Raw genomic sequence first — 26,154 nt, forward strand, 5'->3', positions numbered from 1 at the left:
ATAATTTCCTTTACTGTGAAATTTTCATTATCTAACATAATATAGTGTCTTCTTTCTAGTGATTCATGTTTGCACGATATATCTTTGTCTATTCTTATACTTTAAAGTTAGCTATGTTAATATATTCAAAGTGTATTTCTTATAGACAAGTGTATAGTTGGGTCATGGTTTTTAATTCATTCTGTCAGTCTATATATTTTAATTAATGTTTATATTAGATATAATTATTGATATATTAGGGCTTAGGTTCTCCATTTTATTTTTTGTTTTTTGGTTGTTCTATTTGTTATTGCTCTGCTTTTTTTCCCTTGCCTTTCTGTGGTTTAATTGAACACTTTTTAGAATTCCATTTTGACTTATTATTAGTTAATTTTAGTGTATTTCTTTGTATCACTTTTTAAAGAGGTTGCTATAGGTATTTTATTATATATAAACAACTTACTGGAATCTACTGCTGCTACAAATTACCAGTTTGAATGAAATGCAGAGACTTTTCCTTTCTTTACTTCCCTTTACTTCTCTCATTTATAATAAATTTTATTGTTTTTCCCTATATATATTATGAACCACATCAGACTATGTTATTTCAGCTTTAACCATCAAATATAATTTAGAAGCTCCAAGAGAAGGAAAAAAATATATAAATACACTTAGTATATACATAGTACATTTATTATATTTTTACTGTCTCTTTTTTCCCATACTTGATTTTTAAAAGTTTCTTCTATTAGATTTTTTTCTGTTTAGAAAACTCCATAAAGCAATTTTTTATTGGTCTTTTAAAGAAAAAATTTTTAGTTTTCCTTTACCTGATAATGTCATAATTTCTTCATACCTGAGGGATAATTTTGCTTAATATAGAATTCTAGGTTGGTAGTTTTTCTTTGTTTTTCATTTTATACACCTGAATAGCATTCTACTTCCTCCTGGTCTCTGTGGTTTTTGATGAGAAATCTACTGTCATTGGAAATTTTCTTCCATAGTTAAGGTGTTGTTTTTTCTCTTGCTGCTTTAAAGATTTTTTTTCTTTTCTTCCTTGTTTTTATCTCAGATAATTGGCTGTGATTTGTCTGACTGTTTATTTCTCTGGGTTTATTCTGTTTAGTTTTGCTCAGCTTCTTGCATTTTTTAGCCATTATTTATTCAACTGCTTTTTCAGTCTCATCCTCTTTTCCTTTCATTCCGTTATCCTGATAATATGATTGATAGATCTATTGGTTTTGTCCCATAGGTTTCTGAAGCTCTGGTATTTTTTTACTTCTATTATTTGTTTGTTCAGATTGGTGAATAAATATTATTACATCCTCTAGGCCACTGGCTCTTATGTCTGTCCTTGTTATTCTGGTGTTTAGCTTATCCACAGAATTTTAAATTTTCTTCATTATATTTTAAGTAGTAAAATTTGTAATTGGTTCTTTTTACTTACTTTTTCTTTGCTTATACTTTATATTTTTATTTGTTTCATTGTGTCTGTACTTGTTGAAACCTTTTCATGATTACTTCTTTTAAATATTTGTTAGCGAATTCTAATATCTATGTCATCTTGCTGCTAGTAACTATTGCCTTTTTTCATTCAAATTGAGGTTTTTCTGTTTCCTATTATAATAAGTGATTTTTAAATTAAAACCTGGACATTCTAGGCATTGTTATGAGGTTTCAGTTTTTATTTAAACCCCTTTTTTAGGTGGTTGTATTTTACATTGGTCTGGCAGGGGAAGGTCAGATGTTGTGTTATTAATGATAGGTGGGAATTGAAGTTCAGGTGCTCCATTTAAACTCACTGACATCTTAGATAGGGAGAGACAGCTTGTAGCTGCTGGGTGGGGTGGGATTTTTGGCTCTCCACTATGCCTCCACTTTTACCCCTCTTACAAGGAAGAATAAGAGTACCTCCTTACTGCTCCTCAAATGGATTCTACTAACCCAATTCTCATTCAGAAATTGAAATATTTTATCCATATAAATGTAGAACATATTATTTCTGTTGTTCAGGAGCATGAAAATAGACTTCCATACCTCTGCCAGAAATCATGGCTTTTGCTCCTGTGGAACAGAAAGGGAATGAGTTTAGTTAGTTATGTGTAAAATATTTTAAAGTCTCTAAAGGAGGTATATACAGATCTGAATTGTCTAAAAATTTTTGTACCTAAGAGTAATCATTTTTGGTCATTTATTTGTACTAATAACATTGTTGATCATGTACAGTTTAGCTTTACTTCATGGGGACACAATTAGTGCCTCAGATGGTATGAATTTTTTATTTTTTATTTTTTTATTATTATACTTTAAGTTTTAGGGTACATGTGCACAACGTGCTGGTTAGTTACATATGTATACATGTGACATGCTGGTGTGCTGCACCCACTAACTTGTCATCTAGCATTAGGTATATCTCCCAGTGCTATCCCTCCCCCCTCCCCCCACCCCACAACAGTCCCCAGAATGTGATGTTCCCCTTCCTGTGTCCGTGTGTTCTCATTGTTCAATTCCACCTATGAGTGAGAATATGCGGTGTGTGGCTTTTTGTTCTTGTGATAGTTTACTGAGAATGATGCTTTCCAATTTCATCCATGTCCCTACAAAGGACATGAACTCGTCATTTTTTATGGCTGCATAGTATTCCATGGTGTATATGTGCCACATTTTCTTAATCCAGTCTATCATTGTTGGACATTTGGGTTGGTTCCAAGTCCTTGCTATTGTGAATAGTGCCACAATAAACATACGTGTGCATGTGTCTTTATAGCAGCATGATTATAGTCCTTTGGGTATATACCCAGTAATGGGATGGCTGGGTCAAATGGTATTTCTAGTTCTAGAACCCTGAGGAATCGCCACACTGACTTCCACAATGGTTGAACTAGTTTACAGTCCCACCAACAGTGTAAAAGTGTTCCTATTTCTCCACATCCTCTCCAGCACCTGTTGTTCCCTAACTTTTTAATGATTGCCATTCTAACTGGTGTGAGATGATATCTCATTGCGGTTTTGATTTGCATTTCTCTGATGGCCAGTGATGGTGAGCATTTTTTCATGTGTTTTTTGGCTGCATAAATGTCTTCTTTTGAGAAGTGTCTGTTCATGTCCTTCGCCCACTTTTTGATGGGGTTGTTTTTTTCTTGTAAATTTGTTTGAGTTCATCGTAGATTCTGGATATTAGCCCTTTGTCAGATGAGTAGGTTGTGAAAATTTTCTCCCATTTTGTGGGCTGCCTGTTCACTCTGATGGTAGTTTCCTTTGCTGTGCAGAAGCTCTTTAGTTTAATTAGATCCCATTTGTCAATTTTGTCTTTTATTACCATTGCTTTTGGTGTTTTAGAGATGAAGTCCTTGCCCATGCCTATGTCCTGAATGGTAATGCCTAGGTTTTCTTCTAGGATCTTTATGGTTTTAGGTCTAACATTTAAGTCTTTCATTCATCTTGAATTAATTTTTGTATAAGGTGTAAGGAAGGGATCCAGTTTCAGCTTTCTACATATGGCTAGCCAGTTTTCCCAGCACCGTTTATTAAATAGGGAATACTTTCCCCATTTCTTGTTTTTCTCCGGTTTGTCAAAGATCAGATAGTTGTAGATATGTGGTGTTATTTCTGAGGGCTCTGTTCTATTGGTCTATAACTCTGTTTTGGTACCAGTACCATGCTGTTTTGGTTACTGTAGCCTTGTAGTATAGTTTGAAGTCAGGTAGGATGATGCCTCCAGCTTTGTTCTTTTGGCTTAGGACTGACTTGGCGATGCGGGCTCTTTTTTGGTTCCATATGAACTTTAAAGTAGTTTTTTCCAATTCTGTGATGAAAGTCATTGGTAGCTTGATGGGGATGGCATTGAATCTATAAATTACCTTGGGCAGTATGGCCATTTTCACGATATTGATTCTTCCTACCCATGAGCATGGAATGTTCTTCCATTTGTTTGTATCCTCTTTAAGTTCATTGAGCAGTGGTTTGTAGTTCTCCTTGAAGAGGTCCTTCACATCCCTTGTAAGTTGGATTCCTAGGTATTTTATTCTCTTTGAAGCAATTGTGAATGGGAGTTCATTCATGATTTGGCTCTCTGCTTGTCTGTTATTGGTGTATAAGAATGCTTGTGATTTTTGTACATTGATTTTGCATCCTGAGACTTTGCTGAAGTTGCTTATCAGCTTAAGGAGATTTTGGGCTGAGACAATGGGGTTTTCTATATATACAATCATATTATCTGCAAACAGGGACAATTCGACTTTCTCTTTTCCTAATTGAATACCCTTTATTTCCTTCTCCTGTCTAATTGCCCTGGCCAGAACTTCCAACACCATGTTGAATAGGAGTGGTGAGAGAGGGCATCCCTGTTTTGTGCCAGTTTCCAAAGGGAATGCTTCCAGTATTTGCCCATTCAGTATGATATTGGCTGTGGGTTTGTCATAGATAGCTCTTATTATTTTGAGATATGTCCCATCAATACCTAATTTATTGAGAGTTTTTAGCATGAAGAGTTGTTGAATTTTGTCAAAGGCCTTTTCTGCAGCTATTGAGATAATCATGTGGTTTTTGCCTTTGGTTCTGTTTATATGCTGGATTACATTTATTGATTTGCATATATCGAACCAGCCTTGCATCCCAGGGATGAAGCCCACTTGATCATGGTGGAGAAGCTTTTTAATATGCTGCTGGATTCGGTTTGCCAGTATTTTATTGAGGATTTTTGCATCAATGTTCATCAAGGACATTGGTCTAAAATTCTCTTTTTTGGTTTTGTCTCTGCCCGGCTTTGGTATCAGGATGATGCTGGCCTGATAAAATGAGTTAGGGAGGATTCCCTCTTTTTCTATTGATTGGAATTGTTTCAGAAGGAATGTACCAGTTCCTCCTTGTACCTCTGATAGAATTCGGCTGTGAATCCATCTGGTTCTGGACTCTCTTTGGTTGGTAAGCTATTGATTATTGCCACAATTTCAGCTCCTGTTATTGATCTATTTAGAGATTCAACTTCTTCCTGGTTTAGTCTTGGGAGGGTATATGTGTCGAGGAATTTATCCATTTCTTCTAGATTTTCTAGTTTATTTGCGTAGAGGTGTTTGTAGTATTCTCTGATGGTAGTTTATATTTCTGTGGGATCAGTGGTGATATCCCCTTTATCATTTTTTTCTTGCTTCTATTTGATTCTTCTCTCTTTTTTTCTTTATTAGTCTTGCTAGCGGCCTATCAATTTTGTTGATCTTTTCAAAAAACCAGCTCCTGGATTCATTAATTTTTAAAGGGATTTTTGTGTCTCTATTTCCTTAAGTTCTGCTCTGATTTTAGTTATTTCTTGCCTTCTGCTAGCTTTTGAATGTGTTTGCTCTTTCTTTTCTAGTTCTTTTAATTGTGATGTTAGGGTGTCAATTTTGGATCTTTCCTGCTTTCTCTTGTGGGCATTTAGTGCTATAAATTTCCCTCTACACATTGCTTTGAATGTGTCCCAGAGATTCTGGTATGTTGTGTCTTTGTTCTCACTGGTTTCCAAAAAATCTTTATTCCTGCCTTCATTTTATTATGTACCCAGTAGTCATTCAGGAGCAGGTTGTTCAATTTTCATGTAGTTGAGCAGTTTTGAGTGAGTGTCTTAATCCTGAGTTCTAGTTTGATTGCACTGTGGTCTGAGAGATAGTTTGTTATAATTTCTGTTCTTTTACATTTGCTGAGGAGAGCTTTACTTCCAACTATGTGGTCAAGTTTGGAATAGGTGTGATGTGGTGCTGAAAAAAAATGTATATTTTGTTGATTTGGGGTGGAGAGTTCTGTAGATGTCTATTAGGTCTGCTTGGTGCAGAGCTGAGTACAATTCCTGGGTATCCTTGTTGACTTTCTGTCTCGTTGATCTGTCTAATGTTGACAGTGGGGTGTTAAAGTCTCCCATTGTTATTGTGTGGGAGTCTAAGTCTCTTTATAGGTCACTCAGGACTTGCTTTATGAATCTGGGTGCTCCTGTATTGGGTGCATATATATTTAGGATAGTTAGCTCTTCTCGTTGAATTAGTCCCTTTACCATTATGTAATGGCCTTCTTTGTCTCTTTTGATCTTTGTTGGTTTAAAGTCTGTTTTATCAGAGACTAGGATTGCAACCCCTGCCTTTTTTTGTTTTCCATTTGCTTGGTAGATCTTCCTCCATCCTTTTATTTTGAGCCTATGTGTGTCTCTGCACGTGAGATGGTTTTCCTGAATACAACACACTGATGGGTCTTGACTCTTTATCCAATTTGCCAGTCTGTGTCTTTTAATTGGAGCATGTAGTCCATTTACATTGAAAGTTAATATTGTTATGTGTGAATTTGAACCTTTCATTATGATGTTAGGTGGTTATTTTGCTCGTTAGTTGATGCAGTTTCTTCCTAGTCTCGATGGTCTTTACATTTTGGCATGATTTTGCAGTGGCTGGTACTGGTTGTTCCTCTCCATGTTTAGTGCTTCCTTCAGGAGCTCTTTTAGGGCAGGCCTGGTGGTGACAAAATCTCTCAGCATTTGCTTGTCTGTAAAGCATATCTGTAAAGCATTGTCTGTAAAGCCTCACTTATGAAGCTTAGTTTGGCTGGATATGAAATTCTGGGTTGAAAATTCTTTTCTTTAAGAATGTTGAATATTGGCCCCCAGTGTCTTCTGGCTTGTAGAGTTTCTGCCGAGAGATCCGCTGTTAGTCTGACGAGCTTCCCTTTGTGGGTAACCCGACCTTTCTCTCTGGCTGCCTTAACATTTTTTCCTTCATTTCAACTTTGGTGAATCTGACAATTATGTGTCTTGGAGTTGCTCTTCTTGAGGAGTATCTTTGTGGCATTCTCTGTATTTCCTGAATTTGAATGTTGGCCTGTCCTTCTAGGTTGGGGAGTTCTCTTGCATAATAACCTGCAGAGTGTTTTCCAACGTGGTTCCATGCTCCCCGTCACTTTCAGTTACACCAATCAGATGTAGATTTGGTCTTTTCACATAGTCCCATATTTCTTGGAGGCTTTGTTCATTTCTTTTTACTCTTTTTTCTCTAACCTTCTCTGCTTGCTTCATTTCATTCATTTGGTCTTCAATCACTGATAACCTTTCTTCCAGCTGATCGAATCGGCTACTGAAGCTTGTGCATTCATCATATAGTTCTCATGCCATGGTTTTTAGCTCCATCAGGTCATTTAAGGACTTCTGTGCGTTGGTTATTCTAGTTAGCCATTCGTCTATTCTTTTTTCAAGGTTTTTAACTTCTTTGCGTTGGGTTCGAACTTCCTCCTTTAGCTCGGAGAAGTTTGATCGTCTGAAGCCTTCTTCTCTCAACTCGTCAAAGTCATTCTCCATCCAGCTTTGTTCTGTTGCTGGTGAGGAACTGTGTTCCTTTGGAGGGGGAGAGGCACTGTGATTTTTAGAATATTTAGCTTTTCCCCTCTGTTTTTTCCCCATCTTTGTGGTTTTATCTACCTTTGGTCTTCAATGATGGTGACGTACAGATGGGGTTTTGGTGTGGTTGTCCTTTCTTTTTGTTAGTGTCTGTCACCGCTTCTCTGGGCTAGGAAGTGCAATTCCCTGACCCCTTGTGCTTCCTGGGTGAGGCGATGCCTCACCTTGCTTCGGCTCTTGCTTGGTGGGCTGTACCCACTATCCTGCCCCCACTGTCTGACAATCCCCAGTGAGATGAACCCGGTACCTCAGTTGGAAGTGCAGAAATCACCCATCTTCTGCATCACTCATGCTGGGAGTTGTGGACTGGAGCTGTTCATATTTGGCTATCTTGGAACCACCTCCTCCTCTAACCTTTCTTCACGCTTCTTAGCTTGCTTGCATTGGGTTAGAATATGCTCCTTTAGCTTGGAGGAGTTTGTTGTTACCCACTTTCTGAAGCCTACTTTTGTCAGTTAATCAAACTCATTCTCCATCTAGTTTTATTCTCTTGCTGGCGAGACACTGATTCTTTCGTGGAGAAGAGGTGTTCTGGTTTTTGGAATTTTCAGCCACTTTGCACTGGTTTCTCCCCATCTTCATGGATTTATCTACCTTTGGTCCTTGATTTTGGTTACCTTCTGATGGGGTCTTTGAGTGGATGTGCTATTCGTTTCTGTTTGTTAGTTTTCCTTCCAACAGTCAGGCCCCTCTGCTGCAGGTTGGCTAGAGTTTGCTGGAGGTCCACTCCAGACCCTATTTGCCTGGGTATAACCAGGGGAGGCTGCATAACAGCGAAAAAAAAAAAAAAAAAAAGCCTGTTTTTTCCTCTGGAATCTTTGTCCCAGAGGGGAACCTACCAGTTGCCAGCCAGAGCTCTCCTGTATGAGGTTTCTGTCAGACCCTACTGGGAGGTGTCTCCCATTCAGGAGGTATGGAGGTCAGGGATCCACTTGAGCAGGCAGTCTGACCGTTAGTATAGCTCAAACACTCTGCTGGAAGTCCACTGCTCTCTTCAGAGCTGTCAGGCAGGGATGTTTAAGTCTGCTGAAGCTGTGCCCACAGCAGCCCCTTCCCCTAGGTGCTCTGTCCCAGGGACATGGGGGTTTTGTCTATATGTCCCTTATGGGGGCTGCTGCCTTTTTTTCAGAGATGCCCTGCCCGGAGAGGAGAAATGTGGCAGTCTGGCCACAGCAGCCTTGCTCAGCTCTGCCCAGTTCAAACTTCCTGGCTGCTTTGTTTACTCTGTGAGCTTAAAACTGGCTACTCAAGCTGCACCAGTGGTGGATGCCCCTCCCCACACCAAGCTCAATTGTCCCAGGTTGATCTCTGACTGCTGTTGTGCTGGCAGTGAGAATTTCAAGCCAGTGGGGGTGGGACCCACCGAGCCAGACCACTTGGCTCCCTGACTTCAGCACCCCTTTCCAGGGGAGTGAACGGTTCTGTCTTGCTGGCATTCCAGGAGCCACTGGGGTATGGAAAGAAAAACACCTGCAGCTAGTTCAGTGTTTTCCCTAATGGCCACCCAGTTTTGTGCTTGAAACCCAGGGCCCTGGTGGGGTGGGCACCATAGGGAACCTCCTGGTCTGCGGGGTTGCAAAGACCATGGGACAAATGCAGTATCTGGGCCGGAGTGTGCACCCTTCCTCAGGCTCAGTCCCTCATGGCTTCCCTTGGTTAGGGGAGAAAATTTCCCGACTTCTTGCACTTCCTGGGTGAGGCGATGCCCCACCCTGCTTCAGATCACCCTCCGTGAGCTGCACCCACGATCCAACCATTCCCAATGAGATGAACCGGGTACCTCAGTTGGAAATGCAGAAATCACCCACCTTCTGTGTCGATCTTGCTGGGAACTGCAGACCAGAGCTGTTCCTATTCGGCCATTTTGCCAGCTATCCCCTTGTTTGCCAGTATTTTTTAAGCTTGTTGCATATCAAATGGAACTAATTGAAATGTGATCTAATACAATGGATGCCATTACTGAATATATTATACTTAAGATTACATTTAATTTTGTAATCTTGGTTATAGAGCGGTTATACTGTTGGTTTACGTTGAACGTAAAGCCAAGCAATACTCCCATTTTTTTTTCTATTTTAACCATTGTTAAACAGTTTTTCAATCATATACTTTAGCAGTTGATGTTTTTTAAATGAAAATGCAGAATTTTCTATGTATCCCTATTAGTATAATTTTCTGTTCAACCTACGGTACTGATATCAAGAAATGTGGAAAGCACATTATATTATCTAATATCTTGATTTTTTTTTTAGAGTTGGTTTGAAAATTGGTGGAGATTGTTTGATGACTGCTCTTTTTCAGTAGAAGGGGATATATATTTTGGCTCACAGTACTGCAGGCTGTACAGGAAGTGGGATATCAGCATCTGCTTCTGGTGAGCACCTCTGAAAGCTTACAATCATGGTGGAAGGAGAAGGAGGAGCAGAGTATCATGTGGTTAGACAGGGAGCAAGAGAGAGAGGCAGGAGGTGCCAGGTTCTTTTAAACAACTAGGTCTCATATGAACTTACAGGGTAAGAACTCCCTCATTATCGTGAAGACAGTACCATGCCATGGTGGTGCTGTCCTCATGATAATGAGTGAGTTCTGACTCTATAAGATTAGTCATCAAGGCAGAGAGATCTGCCTCCATGGCCCAAACACTATACCCATTTCCAACATCGGACATCACATTTCAACATGAGATTTGGAGGGGACACACACTCAAACCGTATTATGAGGCCAGAGAAATGAAGTGGCTCAGCTGTGGAATGGAATGCTAAAGTTCAAGTTTTGTCGGGAATACCTTTGTAGGGTTGGCCTGGCCTGCTCCACTTGCATCTGCAAGGATGATGGGTCCTCCTGATGTGGCCAGGTTCAAAAGACCACTCTGGCCATTGTTCCCTACAAGGAATCTGGTTTATAATTGGCATGTCTGTAGGGAGCATCCACTGTAATCCCTTCAAAAGCCTCCAAGGAAGTTATTGTGAATTTTTTTTTCCAGAAAGAAAATAATTTTCTCCATTTCAGGCACATTATCATGGTCCCCAGCATCCTCCCACCTCACAGATCCTGCAATTCTGGTGCATTCTGGACTCCAAATAACCCTGTATATATATAGAGAGATAGAGATTGCCTCTATCTGTATACATTCGTAAGCTTCCCCAAAATGATCTTGGTATCAATGAAGGGAGAATTCAGGTACATTTCACCATCAGCCTCACAGCATGGCAGCCATTGATTTGTCCTGTGGCTTCCTTACCAGGGAACCAATCTGCCTTTATGAGAAAAAGACAAAGATATAATAGAAAGGTTGGTGGGTGACTGTCTGCCAAATTGGTATCAGGATTCAGTGAACTTTTATGATATGACTATGGAGTTCACCCAGAGGAGTGAACTTTACTGGACATGATTCAGAGATACCTCTGCAGATACATGATACTGGAGAACTGCAAGCACCTGGGCTCAGTAAGATTTCAGCTCTTTATACACAGCCTGATCTCTTGGTTACAATAAAAAGAGTTGAAGACAGTTCAGAGTGGAGTTCTTCAAGAAGCTACAATAGAGGGGAACTCTGTGATTGTAAGAATTGTAGAGAAAACTTCAGTGAACAGTTATGCCCAAGAATGAATCAGGAAGAAATTGAAACCCTGAACAGACCAATATCAATCAATATGACACACATGAGAGCTCAGAATAGAGGGAACACTTCTGAGTGTAACTAGTGTAGAAAAGACATCCATACTCTGCAGAAGAAAACCTCTATTGGACAGGAGCTTCCTTAGTTTAATTAGTTTGCAAAAGTCTTCACCCTGACTCCAGGCCTTGCTATGCATCTGCAAGAAAACCCTGCAAATTTAAGGAATGTGGAAAAGCTTTCAAGTATTTGCAGTTCTTAAAAATGCCCCACTTAAAAGGCATAGAGTGGCAAGGTAGATGAAAAAAGCAAGACTCATCTCTCTGCTGTCTTCAAGAGACCCATTGCACACCTAACAGGACCCACAGGCTCAAAGGAAAGGGTTGGAGAAATATCTGTCACACAGATCGAAAACAAAAAAGTAGTTCCTATTCTCATATCAGATAAAACAGACTTTAAACCAACAACCGTATAAAAGGATAAAGAAGGACATTACATAATGATAAAGGGGTTAATTTGACATGAAAATTTAACTATCCCAAATATATATGCACCCAAATTGGAGCACCCGGATTCATAAAACAAGTACCCCTAGACCTATAAAAAGACTTAGACAGCTACACAATAATAGTGAGGTCTTTAAAACCCCATTGGCAGCGTTAGACAGATGCTTGAGGCAGAAAACTTAACAATGAAATTCTGGATTAAATTTAACACTTGACCTAATTGAAACTAATATATGTCTACAGAATACTCCACCCATCAACTATAGGATACTCACTCTTGTCATCTGCACACAGAACATACTCCAAACTTGACCACATCCTGGTCCATAAAACAAGTCTCAATAAACTCAAACAAACTGAAATCATATCAAACATACTCTCAGAAAACAGTGGAATAAAAATAATCAATACCAAGATCTTTTATTACCACACAATTACATGAAAATCTTAAAAACTTGCTCCTGATTGACTTTTGGTAAACAATGAAATTAAGGCAGAAATAAAAGAAATTATTTGACATAAATGAAAACAGAGACATGACTTACTAAAATCTCTGGGATGCAGCAAAAGCAATGTTAAGAGGAAAGTTTATAGTACTAAACGCCTGTCTCAAAAAGTCATAAAGATCTCAAATTAATGATCTAACATCAAATCTAAAGGAAGTGGAAAAACGAGAACAAACTAATCCTAAAGCTAGCATCGGAAAAGAAAGAACTAAAATCAGTGCAGAACTAAATGAAATTAAGACCCCAAAATCCACACAATATATCGACAAAAAAAAAAAGTTGGTTCTTTGAAAGAATAAATATTGGTAGAACACTAGCTAGATTAACAAAGAAAAAAAAGAGGGAAGATCCAAATAATCAATCAGAAGCAACAAAGGTGGCATTATAACTGATCCCACAAAAATATAAAATATCCTCCAAGTCTGCTATGAATACCTCTATGCACACAAACTACGTTATCTAGAGGAAACGGATAAATCCCTGGAAGCACAGCCTCCCAAGAATGAATCAGGAAGAAATTGAAACCCTGAACAGACCAATATCAAGTTCCAAAATTAAATCACTAGTGAAAAATCTGCCAAACAAAAAAAAAAAGCTCCAGACAAGATGGAGTCACAGTCAAATTCCACCAGACATACAAAGAAAGCTGGTTCCAGTTCTTCTGATATTATTCCAAAATTCAGGGAAGAGGGACCTCCTTTATTACTCATTTTATGAAGCCAGTATCACACTGATACCAAAACCTGGCAAAGACACAATGAAAAAAGGACAATACAGGCCAATATCCCCAATGAACGTAGATGCAAAAATCCTCAACAGAATACTAAGAAAAAGAATCCAACAACACAACAAAAAGTTAATACACCATGATCAATTAGGCTTCATTCCTGGGATGCAAAGTTGATTCAACATATGCAAATCAATAAATCACAACATAAAAAGATTTAAAAACCATATGATCATCTCAATTTACATAGAAAATGCTGTCGATAAAATCTAACATCTCTTCATAATAAGAAACATCAACAAACTAGGCAACGAAGGAATATATACCATAGAATGGTAAGAGCTATTTATGATAAACACATAGCCAATATCATACTGAACAGGCAAAAGCTGAAAGCATTCCCCTTGAGAACTGGAACGAGACAAGGATGCTCACTCTCAACATTCTTATTCAACATAGTACTGGAAGTCCTACCCAGAGCAATCAGGCAAGAGAAAGAAATAAAAGGCATCCAACTAGGAAAAGAAGAAGAAAAACTATGTCTTTTTGCTGATGATATAATTCTATACCTAGAAAACCCTAAAGACTCCACTGAAAAGCTCGTGGAACTGATGAGTTCAGTAAAGTTTCCGGATACAAAGTCAGTAGCATTTCTATCTACCAATAATGTTCAAGCTGCAAACCAAACAAAGAAAACAATCCCATATACAATAGTCACAAGCAAAAAATACCTAGGATACATCTAACCCAAGATATGAAATATCTCTTTAAGGAGAAGCACAAAACACAGCTGAAAGAAATCATAGGTGACACAAAAAAATGGAAAAATATTTCATGCTTATGGATTGGAAGAACAATATTGTTAAAATGGCCATACTTCCCAAAGCAATGTAAAGATTCAATGCTATACTTATCGAACTACCAGAGTCATTCTTTACAGAATTAGAAAAAAACTATTATAAATTCATGTGGAACCAAAATAGAGCCCAAATAGCCAAATCAGTCCTAAGCAAAAAGAACAAAGCCAGACACATTACATTACCTGATTCAAACTATACTACTGTAAGTGTACAGTAACCAAAAGAGCATCGTACAGGTATACAAAGAGAGATAGACCAATGGAACAGAATAGAGAACCCAGAAATAAAGCCACACACCTACAGCCATCTGATCTTTGACAAAGTCAACAAAAATAACCAATGGGAAAAGTACTCCCTATTCAATAAGTGGTGCTGTGATACTTGGCTACCCATATGCAGAAAAATGAACTAGACCTCTACCATACACAAAAATTAACTCAAGATGGTTTAAAGTTCTAAATATCAGACCTCAAACTATAAGAATCCTAGAAATCTTGTGAAATATCATTCTGGACATTGGCCTTGGGAAAGAATTTATGACTAGGTCTTCAAAAGCAATTACAGCAAAATCAAAAATTGACAAGTGGGACCTAATTAAACTAAGGAACTTCTGCACAGCAAGATAAACTGTCACCAGAAGAAACAGATATACTACAGAATGGTAGAACATGTTTACAAACTATGCATCAAACAAAGGTCAAATATCCAGGATATATAAGGAACTTAGATAATTCAACAAGCAAGAAACACATAACCCCATTAAAAATTGGGCAAAAGACCTTAACAGACACTTCTCAAAAGAAGACATACAAGTGTTCAACAAAAATGAAAAAATACCCCACATAACTAATCATCAGAGAAATGCAAATCAAAAACCACAATGAGATATTATCTCCTACCCATCAGAATGGCTATTATTAAAAAGTCTAAAAACCACAAATGCTGGCAAAGCTGTGGAGAAAAAGGAATGTTTGTACACCTTTGGTGGGAATGTTACTAGTTCACCTACTGTGGAAAGCAGTTTGGAGATTTCACAAACAAAACTGAGCTACCATTTGACCCAGAAATCCCATTACTGGGTATATATCCATAGAAAAATAAATTGTTCTACCAAAATGTCACATGTATGTTCATTGCAGCACTATTCACAATATCAAAGACATGGAATCAACCCAGGTGCCCCTTGACAGTGGATTGGAGGAAGAAAATTGGTGCATATACACTACAGAGTATTATGCAGCCATAAAGAAAATGAAGTCATGTTCTTTGCAGCTATTTGGATGCAGCTGGAGGCCATTATCTTAAGAAAATTTACACAGGAACAGAAAACCAAACACCACATGTTCTCAAGTATACATCGGAGCTAAACATTGGATGTACTTGGATAAAAGATGGCAAAAATAGACACTAGAGACTACTATAGGGGGCAGGAGTTAATGAATTGACTGTTGGGTACTGTGCTTACCTCAGCATCACTCAATATACCCATGCAGCACACCTATACATGTACCTCCTGAATCTATAATAAAAGTTGAAATTATTTTTAAAAACCACAAAATAAACATACATGAATATATAAAAAGATAAGACAGTATAGAGAATATAAAGCTTAGTACATATGACATAAAATGCTTGCATTACAAATGACTTCTGTTGGTTAAGAGAAAAGTTAGAGAAAATTAGATGATTAGGTGATTATTTTAAGAACAGATAAAGAAAATTAAGTAACAGTCTTCAAAACAAAGTTCTTAGTGTTTTGCCACTTAAGTTTTAGTGAAGAAATATGTTTGGGTATTTACTGCTGACAGGGTATTACGTAAGTGAACGAAAATAATAAATATTTATCATTCAGTTCTGTCAAATTATTTTTAATTATGAATTTCTGAAGGACTATGAGTGTGTCAGATGATATGTGTCTGTAGCATCTACGTGCTGGTACATAGTATCTGTGAAGTGTTTATTACAATAGTAAATCTTCTATATGTCAATCATTATATGAATTTATGACTGCTCATGAAATCTTTTGACCATATATTTTTCTTGCCTGATCCAGGCAAGATAATAAAAATGTTATAATTTTAACTTATATGGTAGGTAACAAATAATATCCTGACAAGAGAATCAAGAAATAATAGAATACAAACAAGTAGAAACACATCTCATGCTCATGGATGGGTAGAATCAATATTGTGAAAATGACCACACTGCCAAAAATAATCTACAGATTCAATGCAATTCCCATTAAAATACCATCATCATTCTTCACAGAACTAGAAAAAACAATCCTAAAATTAATGTGAAATCAAAAAAGAGCCTGCATAACCAAAGCAAGACTAAGCAAAAAGAACAAATCTGGAGGCATCACATGACCCGACTTCAAACTATACTACAAAACTATAGTTAACAAAACAGCATTGTACTGATATAAAAATAGGCATGTAGGGAAATGGAACTAAATAGGGAACCCAAAAATAAAGCCAAACACTTACAGCCAACTGATCTTTGACAAACCAAACAAAAACATAAAGTGGGAAAGAACACCCAATTCAACAAGTGGTGCTGGTATAATTGACAAGTTACATATAGAGAATGAAAGTGGATCCTCATCTCTCACCTTATACAAAAATCAACTCAAGATGGATCAAAGACTTAAATCTAACACCTGAAACCACAAAAATCCTAGAAGATATCATTGGAAAAACTCTTCTAGACATTGACGTAGGCAAAGAGCTCATGACCAAGATGCAACAAAAAGAAAGATAAATAGATGGGACTTAGTTAAACTAAAAAGCTTCTGCACAGCAAAAGAAATAATCAGCAGAGTAAACAGGCAACCCACAGAGTGGGAGAAAATCTTGGCAACCTATGCATCTGACAACGGACTATATCCAGAATCTACAATAAACTCAAACAAATCAGCAAGAAAAAAAATTAAAACAAATAATCCCATCAAAAAGTGGGCTAAGGACATGAATAGACAGTTCTCAAAAGATGTACAAGTGGACTGGGCACAGTGGCTCACGCCTATAATCCCAGCACTTTAGGAAGCCGAGGTGGGTGTATCACGAGGTCAAGAGATGGAGACCATCCTGGCCAACATTGTGAAAGCCCATCTCTACTAAAAATACAAAAATTAGCTGGGTGTGGTGGCGTGCTCCTGTAGTTCCAGCTACTTGGGAGGCTGAGGCAGGAGAATCGCTTGAACCTGGGAGGCAGAGGTTGCAGTGAGCCGAGATCACGCCGCTGCATTCCAGCCTGGCAACAGAGTGAGACTCTGTCTCAAAATAAATAAATAAATAAATAAAAAGATGTACAAGTGGCCAAGAAACATGAAAAAATGCTCAACATCACTAATTATCAGGGAAATGCAAATCAAAACCACAATGTGATGCCACCTTACTCCTGCAATAATGGCCACAATTAAAAAATAAAAAGAATAGGCGTTGGCGTGGATGTGGTGAAAAGGAAACACTTCTACACTGTTGGTGGGAATGTAAACTACTACAACCACTCTGGTAAACAGTATGGAGATTCCTTAAATAACTTTTGATTTAAAAAAAAGCTGTTAGAATAGATAAATATAGTGAAAAGGTACAAACTAAGTATGGACACATGAAACTCAATAGAACCTGTGCAGTTAGAACCATATTCATATTTTGAGGTTATTTTATTTCTGTAAAAAAAATTCAACTGTCACATTAATTAATATTGATTTAAATTCTGGTTGTAGTTTTTTGTAATTAATTTGGAATTTTTGTTTTATATGTGTAAAGAGCCATAAGTGTGAAAAATTTATATTTTATTTTGTTTTTATACCTAAGTAAAATTTCTAAGAGTAAGTCAAAAGTAAAGAATATAAACAAATTCAAAGGTCTGCCCATTTTTCAAAGTGAGAAAAATTTATTTATTTTGTGTTTTGATCATTAATGGCCCAATTGAAACACAACTCTCTACATTAGCTTTTCTTGATTTTTCTTACTGTAATTAATCTCTTCCTTCTTTGGAGTCTATAGAAATTATTACATTTTAGTTTTATTTTTCTTGTCTGCTTGTTTTTTCTCTCCTGTTAGATAGTATGATTTGAAGAAAAACGGATGTGTGTGTATAATCTGGGACAATACATTTTTAAAAATTTAATTTAAAGTTCTGGGATACATGTGAAGGACATCCAGGTTTGTTAACATAGGTAAACACGTGTCATGGTGGTTTGCTGCACCTGACAAACCCATCACATCGGTATTGAGCCCTACATGCATTAGCTATTTATTATGACACTTTCCCTCCCTCCCAACCTCCCCCAACAGGCCCCAGTGTGTGTTGTTCCCCATGTATTCTCATTGTTCAGCTCCTACTTAATAAATGAGAACATGCGGTGTTTGGTTTTCTGTTCCTGTGTTAGTTTGCTGAGGATAATGGCTTTGAGCTCCATCCTTGTCCCTGCAAAGATCATGATCTCATTCTTTTTTGGCTGCATAGTATTCCATGGTGTATATGTATCATATTTTCTTTATCCAGACTATCATTGATGGGCATTTGGGTTGATTCCATGTCTTTGGTGTAATGAATAGTGCTGTAATGAACATATGCATGTATATATCTTCATGATAGAATGATTTATATTCCTCTGGGTATATACCCAGTAATGGGATTGCTGGGTCAAATAGTATTTCTGGTTGTAGGTCTTTGAGGAATTGTCACACTGTCTTCCACAATGGTTGAACTAATTTACATTCCCACCAACAGTATAAAAGCATTCTTATTTCTCCACAGCCTCGCCAGCATCTGTTGTTTCTTGACTTTTTAATGATCACCATTCTGACTGAAGTGAGATGGTATTACATTGTGGTTTTGATTTGCATTTCTGTAATGATCAGTGATATTGAACTTTTTTTCATGTTTTTTGGACGCATGGATGTTATCTTTGGAGAAGTTTCTGTTCATGTCCTTTGCCCACTTTTTAATGGATTCTTTGTTTTTTTTTCTTGTAAATTTGTTTAAATTCCTTGTAGATTCTGGATATTAGACCTTTGTCAGATGGATAGATTGCAAAAATTTTCTCCCATTCTGTAGGTTGTCCATTTACTCTGATGATAGTTTCTTTTGCTGGGCAGAAGCTCTTTAGCTTAATTAGATCCCGTTTGTTAATTTTTGCTTTTGTTGCAATTGCTTTTGATGTTTTCATCATGAAATCTTTGCCCGTGCCTATGTCCTGAATGGTATTGCCTAGATTTTCTTCCAGAGTTTTTATAGTTTGGGGTTTTACATTTAAGTCTTTAATCCATCTTGATTTAATTTTTTTATAAGTTTTAAGGAAGGGATCCAGTTTCAATTTTCTGAATGTGGCTTGCCAGTTCTCCCAGTGCCATATATTAAATAGGGAATCCTTTCCCCATTGCTTCTTTTTGTCAGGTTTGTCAAAGTTCAGATGGTTGTAGATGTGTGGTCTTATTTCTGAGATCTATATTCTGTTCCGTTGGTGTGTCTGTTTTGGTACCAGTACCATGCTGTTTTGGTTACTATAGCCTTGTGCTATAGCTTGAAGTTGGGTATCATGGTGCCTGCAGCTTTCTTCTTTTTGCTTAGAATTTTCTTGGTTATATGGGCTCTTTTTTGGCGCCATATGAATTTTAAAGTAGTTTTTTCTAATTCTGTGAAGAATGTTAGTGGTATTTTAATGGAAATAGCATTGAATCTTTAAATTACTTTAGACAGTATGGCCATTTTCACAATATTGATGCTTCCTGCCCATGGGCATGGAATGTTTTTTCCATTTGTTTATGTCCTCTCTGATTTCCTTGAGCAGTGGTTTGTAGTTCTCCTTGAAGAGCTCCTTGACATCCATTTTTAGCTGTATTCCTAGTTATTTTATTCTCTTTGTAGCAATTGTGAATGGGAGTTCATTCATGATTTGGCTCTCTGCTTGTCTGTTGTTGGTATATAGGAATGGTTGTGATTTTGCACATTGATTTTGTATGCTGAGACTTTGCTGAAGTTACTTATCAGCTTAAGAAGCTTTTAGGCTGAAGCGATAGGATTTTCTATATGTACGATTATGTTATCTACAAACAGAGACAGTTTGACTTCCTTTCTTCCTATTTGAATACGCTTTATTTCTTTCTCTTGCCTGACTTCCCTGGCCAGAACTCCCAATACTATGTTGAATAGGAGTGGTGAGAGAGGGCATCCTTGTCTTGTGCTGGTTTTCAAGGGAAATGCTTCCAGCTTTTGCTCATTCAGTATGATATTGGCTGTGGGTTTGTTCTAAATGGCTCTTATTATTTTGAGTTATGTTCCATCAATACCCAGTTTATTGAGAGTTTTTAACATGAAGAGATGTTGAATTTTATAAAAGGCCTTTTCTACATCTATTAAGATAATCCTGTGGTTTTTTGTCTTTAGTTTTGTTTACATGATGAATTACATTTATTGATTTGAATATGTTGTTACCAGCCTTGCATCCCGGGGATGAAGCCAGCTTGATCGTGGTAGATAAACTTTTTGATGTGCTGTTGGACTTGATTTGCCAGTATTTTATTGAGGGTTTTTGCATTGATGTTCATCAGGATATTGGCCTGAAGTTTCTTTTTTAGTTGTATCTCTGCCAGGTTTTGGTATCAGGATGATGCTGGCCTCATAAAATGATTGATGCACTAGTCCTTCCTTTTAATTTGTTTGAAGTAGTTTCAGAATAAATGGTACCAGCTCCGCTTTGTACCTCTGGTAGAATTCAGCTATAAATCAGTCTGGTCCTGGGCTTTTTTTGGTTGGTAGGCTATTTACTACTGCCTCAGTTTCAGAACTCATTATTTGTCTATTCAGGGGTTTAACTTCTTCCTGGTTCAGTCTTGGGAGGCTGTATGTGTTCAGGAATTTATCCATTTCCTCTGGATTTTCTAATTTATTTGCATAGTATGCAAATTAATGCAAATAAACTAATTTATTTGTTTATAGTATTCTCTGATAGTTGTTTGCATTTCTGTGGGGTCAGTGGTGATATCCCCTTTATCATTTTTTATTGTATCAATTTGATTCTTCCATCTTTATTAGTCTAGCTAGCGGTCTATTTCATTATTCTTTCAAAAAACCAGCTCCTGGATTTGTTGACTTTTTTGAAGGGTTTTTCATGTCTCTATCGCCTTCAGTTCTTCTCTGATCTTGGTTATTTCTTGTTTTCTGCTATCTTTGGGGTTTGTTTGCTCTTGGTTCTCTAGTCGTGATATTATGGTGTCGATTTGAGATCTTTCTAGCTTTTCGATGTGGGCATTTAGTTCTATAAATTTCCCTCTTAACACTGCTTTTTCTGTGTCCCAGAGATTCTAGTGTATTGTTTATTTGTTCTCATTGGTTTCACAGAACTTCTTGATTTCTGCCTTAATTTCATTACCCAGGAGTCATTCAGGAGCATGTCGTTGCATTTCCATTTAGTTGTGTGGGTTTGACTGTGTTTCTTAATCTTGAGTTCTAATTTGATTGCTCTATGGTCTGAGAGACTGTTATGATTTTAGTTCTTTTGCATTTGCTGAGGAGCGTTTTACTTCCAATTAAATGATTGATTTTAGAGTAAGTCCCATGTTGTGCTGAAAAGAATGTATATTCTGCTGTTTTTGGATAGAGAGTTCTGTAGATACCCAGACCAACTTAAGCCAGAGCTGAGTTTGAGTCCTGAAGATTCTTATCAACTTTCTGTGTCAATGATCTAATATTGGCAGTGAAATATTAAAGTTTCCTATTGTTATTGTGGGAGTCTAAATCTTTTTGTAGGTTTCTAAGAACTTGTTTTATAAATTTCGTTGCTCTTGAAGTGAGGCATAGAAATTTAGGATAGTTAGCTCTTCTTGTTGAATTGAACTTTTCACCATTATGTAATGCCCTTCTTTGTCTTTTTTGATCTTTGTTGGCTTAAAGTCTGTCTTGTCAGAAACTAGGATTGCAACCCCTGCTTTTTTCTGCTTTTTATTTGCTGGTATATTTTCCCTCATCCTTTTATTTTGAGCCTATGTGTGTCCCTGCATGTGAGAAGGGTCGCTTGAATATAGCACACCAATGGGTCTTGACTCTTTACCAGCTTGCCATTCTGTGTCTTTTAATTGGGGCATTTAGCTCATTTACATTTAAGGTTAATATTGTTATGTGTGAATTTGATCCAGTCATCATGATGCCAACTGGTTATTTTGCAGACTTGTTGATGTAGTTGCCTTATAGAGTCATTGGTCTTTGTACTTCAGTGTGGTTTTGTAGTAGCTGGTAACAGTTTTTTGTTTGTGTGTTTGCTTGTTTGTTTTCATATTTAGTGCTTCCTTTGGGAGCTCTTGCAAGATGGGCCTGGTGGTGACAAATTCTCTCAGCATTTGCTTGTCTGAAAAGGATTTTATTTCTCCTTCACTTATGAAGCTTCGTTTGGCCATATATGAAATTCTGGGTTGAGTATTCTTTGCTTTAAAATTGTTAAATATTGGCCCCTAATCTTTTTTGGCTTGTAGGGTTTCTGCTGAGAGGTCTGCTGTTAGTCTGATGGACTTGCCTTTGTAGGTTACCTGGCCTTTCTCTCTGGCTGCCCTTAATATTTTGTCTTTCATTTTGACCTTACAGAATCTGATATTATGTGCCTTGGGGGTTGATCTTCTTATGGAATATCTTACTGGGGTTCTCTGGATTTCCTGAATTTGAATGTGGGCCTCTCTTGCTAGGTTAGGGAAGTTCTTGTGGATGATATCTTGAAGTACGTTTTCCAACTTGGCCCTGTTCTCCCTGTCTCTTTCAGGTACTTCAATCAGTCAGAAGTTTGGTCTTTTTACATAACCCCATAGGTCCTGGAGGTTTTGTTCATTCCTTTTCATTCCTTTTTCTTTTTTTTCCTAATCTTATCTGCCTGTCTTGTTTCATCAAGATAGTCTTCAAGCTCTGAAATTCTTTCCTCCGCTTGGTCTATTCGGCTATCAATAATTGTGGGTGCATTGTGAAGTTCTCATGTTGTGTTTTTCAGCTCCATCAGGTCATTTATGTTCCTCTCTAAACTGGTTATTCTGGTTAACAGCTCCTGTAATGTTTTATCATGGTTATTAGCTTCTTTGCATTGGGTTAGAACATGCTCCTTTAGCTCAGTGAAGTTCATTATTACCCACCTTCTGAAGCCTACTTCTGTCAATTCATTCATTTCAGCCCTGCCCAGTTCTGTGCCCTTGCCAGAGAGGTGTTGCAATAATTTGGAGGAGGAGAAGCACTCTGCTTTTTGAGTGTTCAGTGTTTTTTCATTGATTCTTTCTCATCTTTATGAGTTTATCTAGCTTTGGTCTTCGAGGCTGCTGACCTTTGGATGGGGTTTTTGAGGGGACTTTTTTGTTAATGTTGTTGCTGCTTTCTATTTGTTATTCTTTTAACAGTCAGGCCCCTCTTCTGGTTTGTTGGGGGTCCACTCCAGACCCTATTTGCCTGGGTCCCTCCCACACCTGAAGGTGTCACCAGTGGAGGCTGCAGAACAGCAAGGATGACTGCCTGCTACTTTCTCTAGAGGGGCACCAACTTTATTCCAGCAGGAATGGTCCTAAATAAGGTGTCTGGTGACCCTTGTTGGGGGGTTTCACCCAGTCAAGAGGCATGGGATCAGGAATCCACTTAACGAAGCACTCTGGCTGGGCTTTGGCAGAGGGGGTGCACTGTGGTGGGAGGAATCCCTCTCATCTGCACTTCCCAGGTTCTGCAGAGCCATCGAGGGAAAGACTAAGTCCACTGATCCATGGAGAGAGACCATGGCTGCCCCTCCTGCAAGGGGCTCTATCCCAGGGAGATCAGAGTTCTGTCTGTAAATCCCTAGCTGGAGTTTCTGAAATTCCTGCAGAGAGGCCCCCATCCAGTGAGGAGGAATGGGTCAGGGTCCAGCCTAAAGAGGCAGTATGGCCATGATCCACCACAGCCGCTGTGCTACACTGTGGAGAATTCCTCCTGAGTCCAAACCGCTCAGTCTCCCTCGCACCAGCAGGGGAAAAGTGGCAGAATGGAGCTGCATTTATGGCTGCCACCCCTCCCCCCAGGACTCAGTCATCTTAGGCAACAGGCAGCTGCAATGATGGCAGCTGCGCCTCCCCTCAGGAACTTGGTAATCTTAGTCTCTAGCTGAGCGACCGCCAAGAATCTGCACAGCTCTGTTCTTGGGACCCAAGGCCCTGGTCTCATAGGCTCACAAAGGGGGTCTTCTGATTCGCGGGTTGCACAGATTCGTGGAAAAAGCATGGTTTTCCTGGTGGTAGGTAGCACACTCACCACCTTGCTTGGCTGGGAGTGGGAGTTCCCCTTGTTACTTGCAGCTCCCAGGTGGGCCGTTGCTCCACTCTGCTTTTGCTGGCTCTCTGTGGGTTGTGCCAACTGCCTATTCAGTCCCAATGAGAGAATTTGGATACCTCAGTTGCCGGTGCGGGATTCACTTGCAGTTTTCGTTCTTCTCTCGCCGTTTTCATTCTTCTCGGTGGGAGCCTCCGACCGTAGCTATTTCCAGTCAATCATCTTGGTCCCTCCCGGCAACAATACTTTTTTATAAAGAGTTATTCGGTGAAGATTGAATAAATGGATGAATGGATGGAAAGCTAAGGATATCTTCGATTATTTAATGATAGTTGATATTGATATAGGAATAAGATTATTTTTCCAAGGCTTACATGCAGTAGAAAAAATCCTTCATCTATCAGGTAGTGGTGGTAGAAATAAGTTACAAATGAAAGTGTAATTATAAAATACAATAAATTAAGTTGTATAAAGGTATTGACTAATCATATATTAGAGCTAGCAAATACACAGCAGAAGTGTTAGTATATCTTTTCCTTTATCTATGGCAATCATTCTAAGTAATCCTATTACTCTTTTTGGGGGGGTTCAGTTAAAACCTGAAAATCTTTATCTAGTTGTTGTAACCACTACTCATCAGTTGGACATTGAATATAAGGTGAAACCTGTCTGATATAAAGGCTCTAGTTTCTATTTAATAAGGATGAGGAAAAAAGTAGTTACTAGTTCAAGGAATAGTTCTAGTTCTGTCTCATTACTGAAACCTGGTAGTTCTTACACTTTTCTTCTTAACCCTGGAAGTGACTATGTAATATTGAGGTTTGCTTTTTTTCTACTTGAACCCCTATATTTATGTCTTCTTTAATGGGATTAGTGTTTTTTCCACTGTCCCTGTAATTCAGAAAGGATGATCTTAATCCTCTTTAAAGTAAGTTTCCTCTTTCTACCTAAGATTGAATTGAAAATTGATTCTTCATTGCCTTGAAACATGACCATCAAGTTATTTCCTGTGCAACATTATTAAATATCTCTTGGCAACAGCAATTCTAGATTTTAGGTTTTAATCAAAATTTTCCAACATCATATAGGCTACACAATTACTATTGTCAATAGTAATTGCTTATGTAATAGCAGGGCTTTTAATTTTTTGAATGTAGTGTGCAGGGTACTTTGAATAATAGATGAAGTTTGGTTCAAAGAAACAGACTGTTGAAAACTTCAGTGAACCAGACTGAGAATATAAATTGGACACACTGGATGTTCACTTTTATTCTTTTTTCTTTTTTTCTTTTTTCTTTTTTTTTGTGACACGGAGTCTTGCTCTGTCGCCAGGCTGGAGTGCAGTGGCACAGTCTCGGCTCACGGTAACCCTATCTCCTGGGTTCAAGTGATTCTCCTGCCTCAGCCTCCCAAGTAGGTGGGACTATGGGCACCCACCACCACGCCCGGCTAATTTTTTGTATTTTTAGTAGAGATGGGGTTTCACCATGTTGGCCAGGATGGTCTTGATCTCTTGACCTCATGATCCACCTGCCTCGGCCTCCCAAAGTGCTTGGATTACAGGCATGAGCCACTGCGCCTGGCCTTTTTATTCTTATATAAAGAAGTACAAGACAATATCATATTGGAAATATGTCATTCACATTTTTTTTGAAAAATTTATTGGTCTGTCTGACAAGAGATAACTATGAACTTATCCTCCTTCTCTTTTGTGGAGTAACTAAAAAGCATGATTAGGCCAAACTAGAAGGAGTGATAATGTTGTGAATAGAGGACTCTGGTAAATTCCCATATTTAATATGTAGGAGTCATGGTTGCTCTGGCTATGGAACAGGTCCTAGAGCTAGTCAGAGAGCCCATTGTGAAGATGAAAACAGAACAATAAAATGAAGGGAAAAATACAGTGAAGCTCTGACTTTATAAGTTTTCTTTTTATTGCTTGTATGTCAAACATCTGAATAAAAACTAAATAATTTATCATCTCATGTAGACATAGCTACCACTTCTCTGTGAACTCTGAAATTTATGTTTTGAAGCAAATATGATCTTTATGTATTTGAAGCAAATATTAAGTTTACGAAATATAATATGAAATTCATGTATTTGAAGCAAATATGATCTTAAAAATAGAAAAAAAATGTAGCTTAGTGAAAGATGTTAATTTTGTAACCAAACAGGAAAGGATTTGAATCCCGGTTTTGCTGCTTATTAGCGGTCTTAGGCAAGTAAACAAAAAAATTCAGCCACAGTTTCATTTTTGTAAAACAGAAATACATA

At 37.9% G+C, this 26,154-nt stretch overlaps 1 protein-coding gene across 4 annotated transcripts in view; it reads left to right on the forward strand.

Annotated features, from left to right (window-relative positions):
* STXBP5L (syntaxin binding protein 5L) overlaps window positions 1–26,154 on the forward strand; it is a 507,599-nt gene that overhangs the window by 177,535 nt on the left and 303,910 nt on the right. The window lies entirely within an intron of this gene.

The sequence above is a fragment of the Pan troglodytes genome, chromosome 2, assembly GCF_028858775.2.
Source record: "Pan troglodytes isolate AG18354 chromosome 2, NHGRI_mPanTro3-v2.0_pri, whole genome shotgun sequence".
Lineage (NCBI taxonomy): Eukaryota > Metazoa > Chordata > Mammalia > Primates > Hominidae > Pan > Pan troglodytes.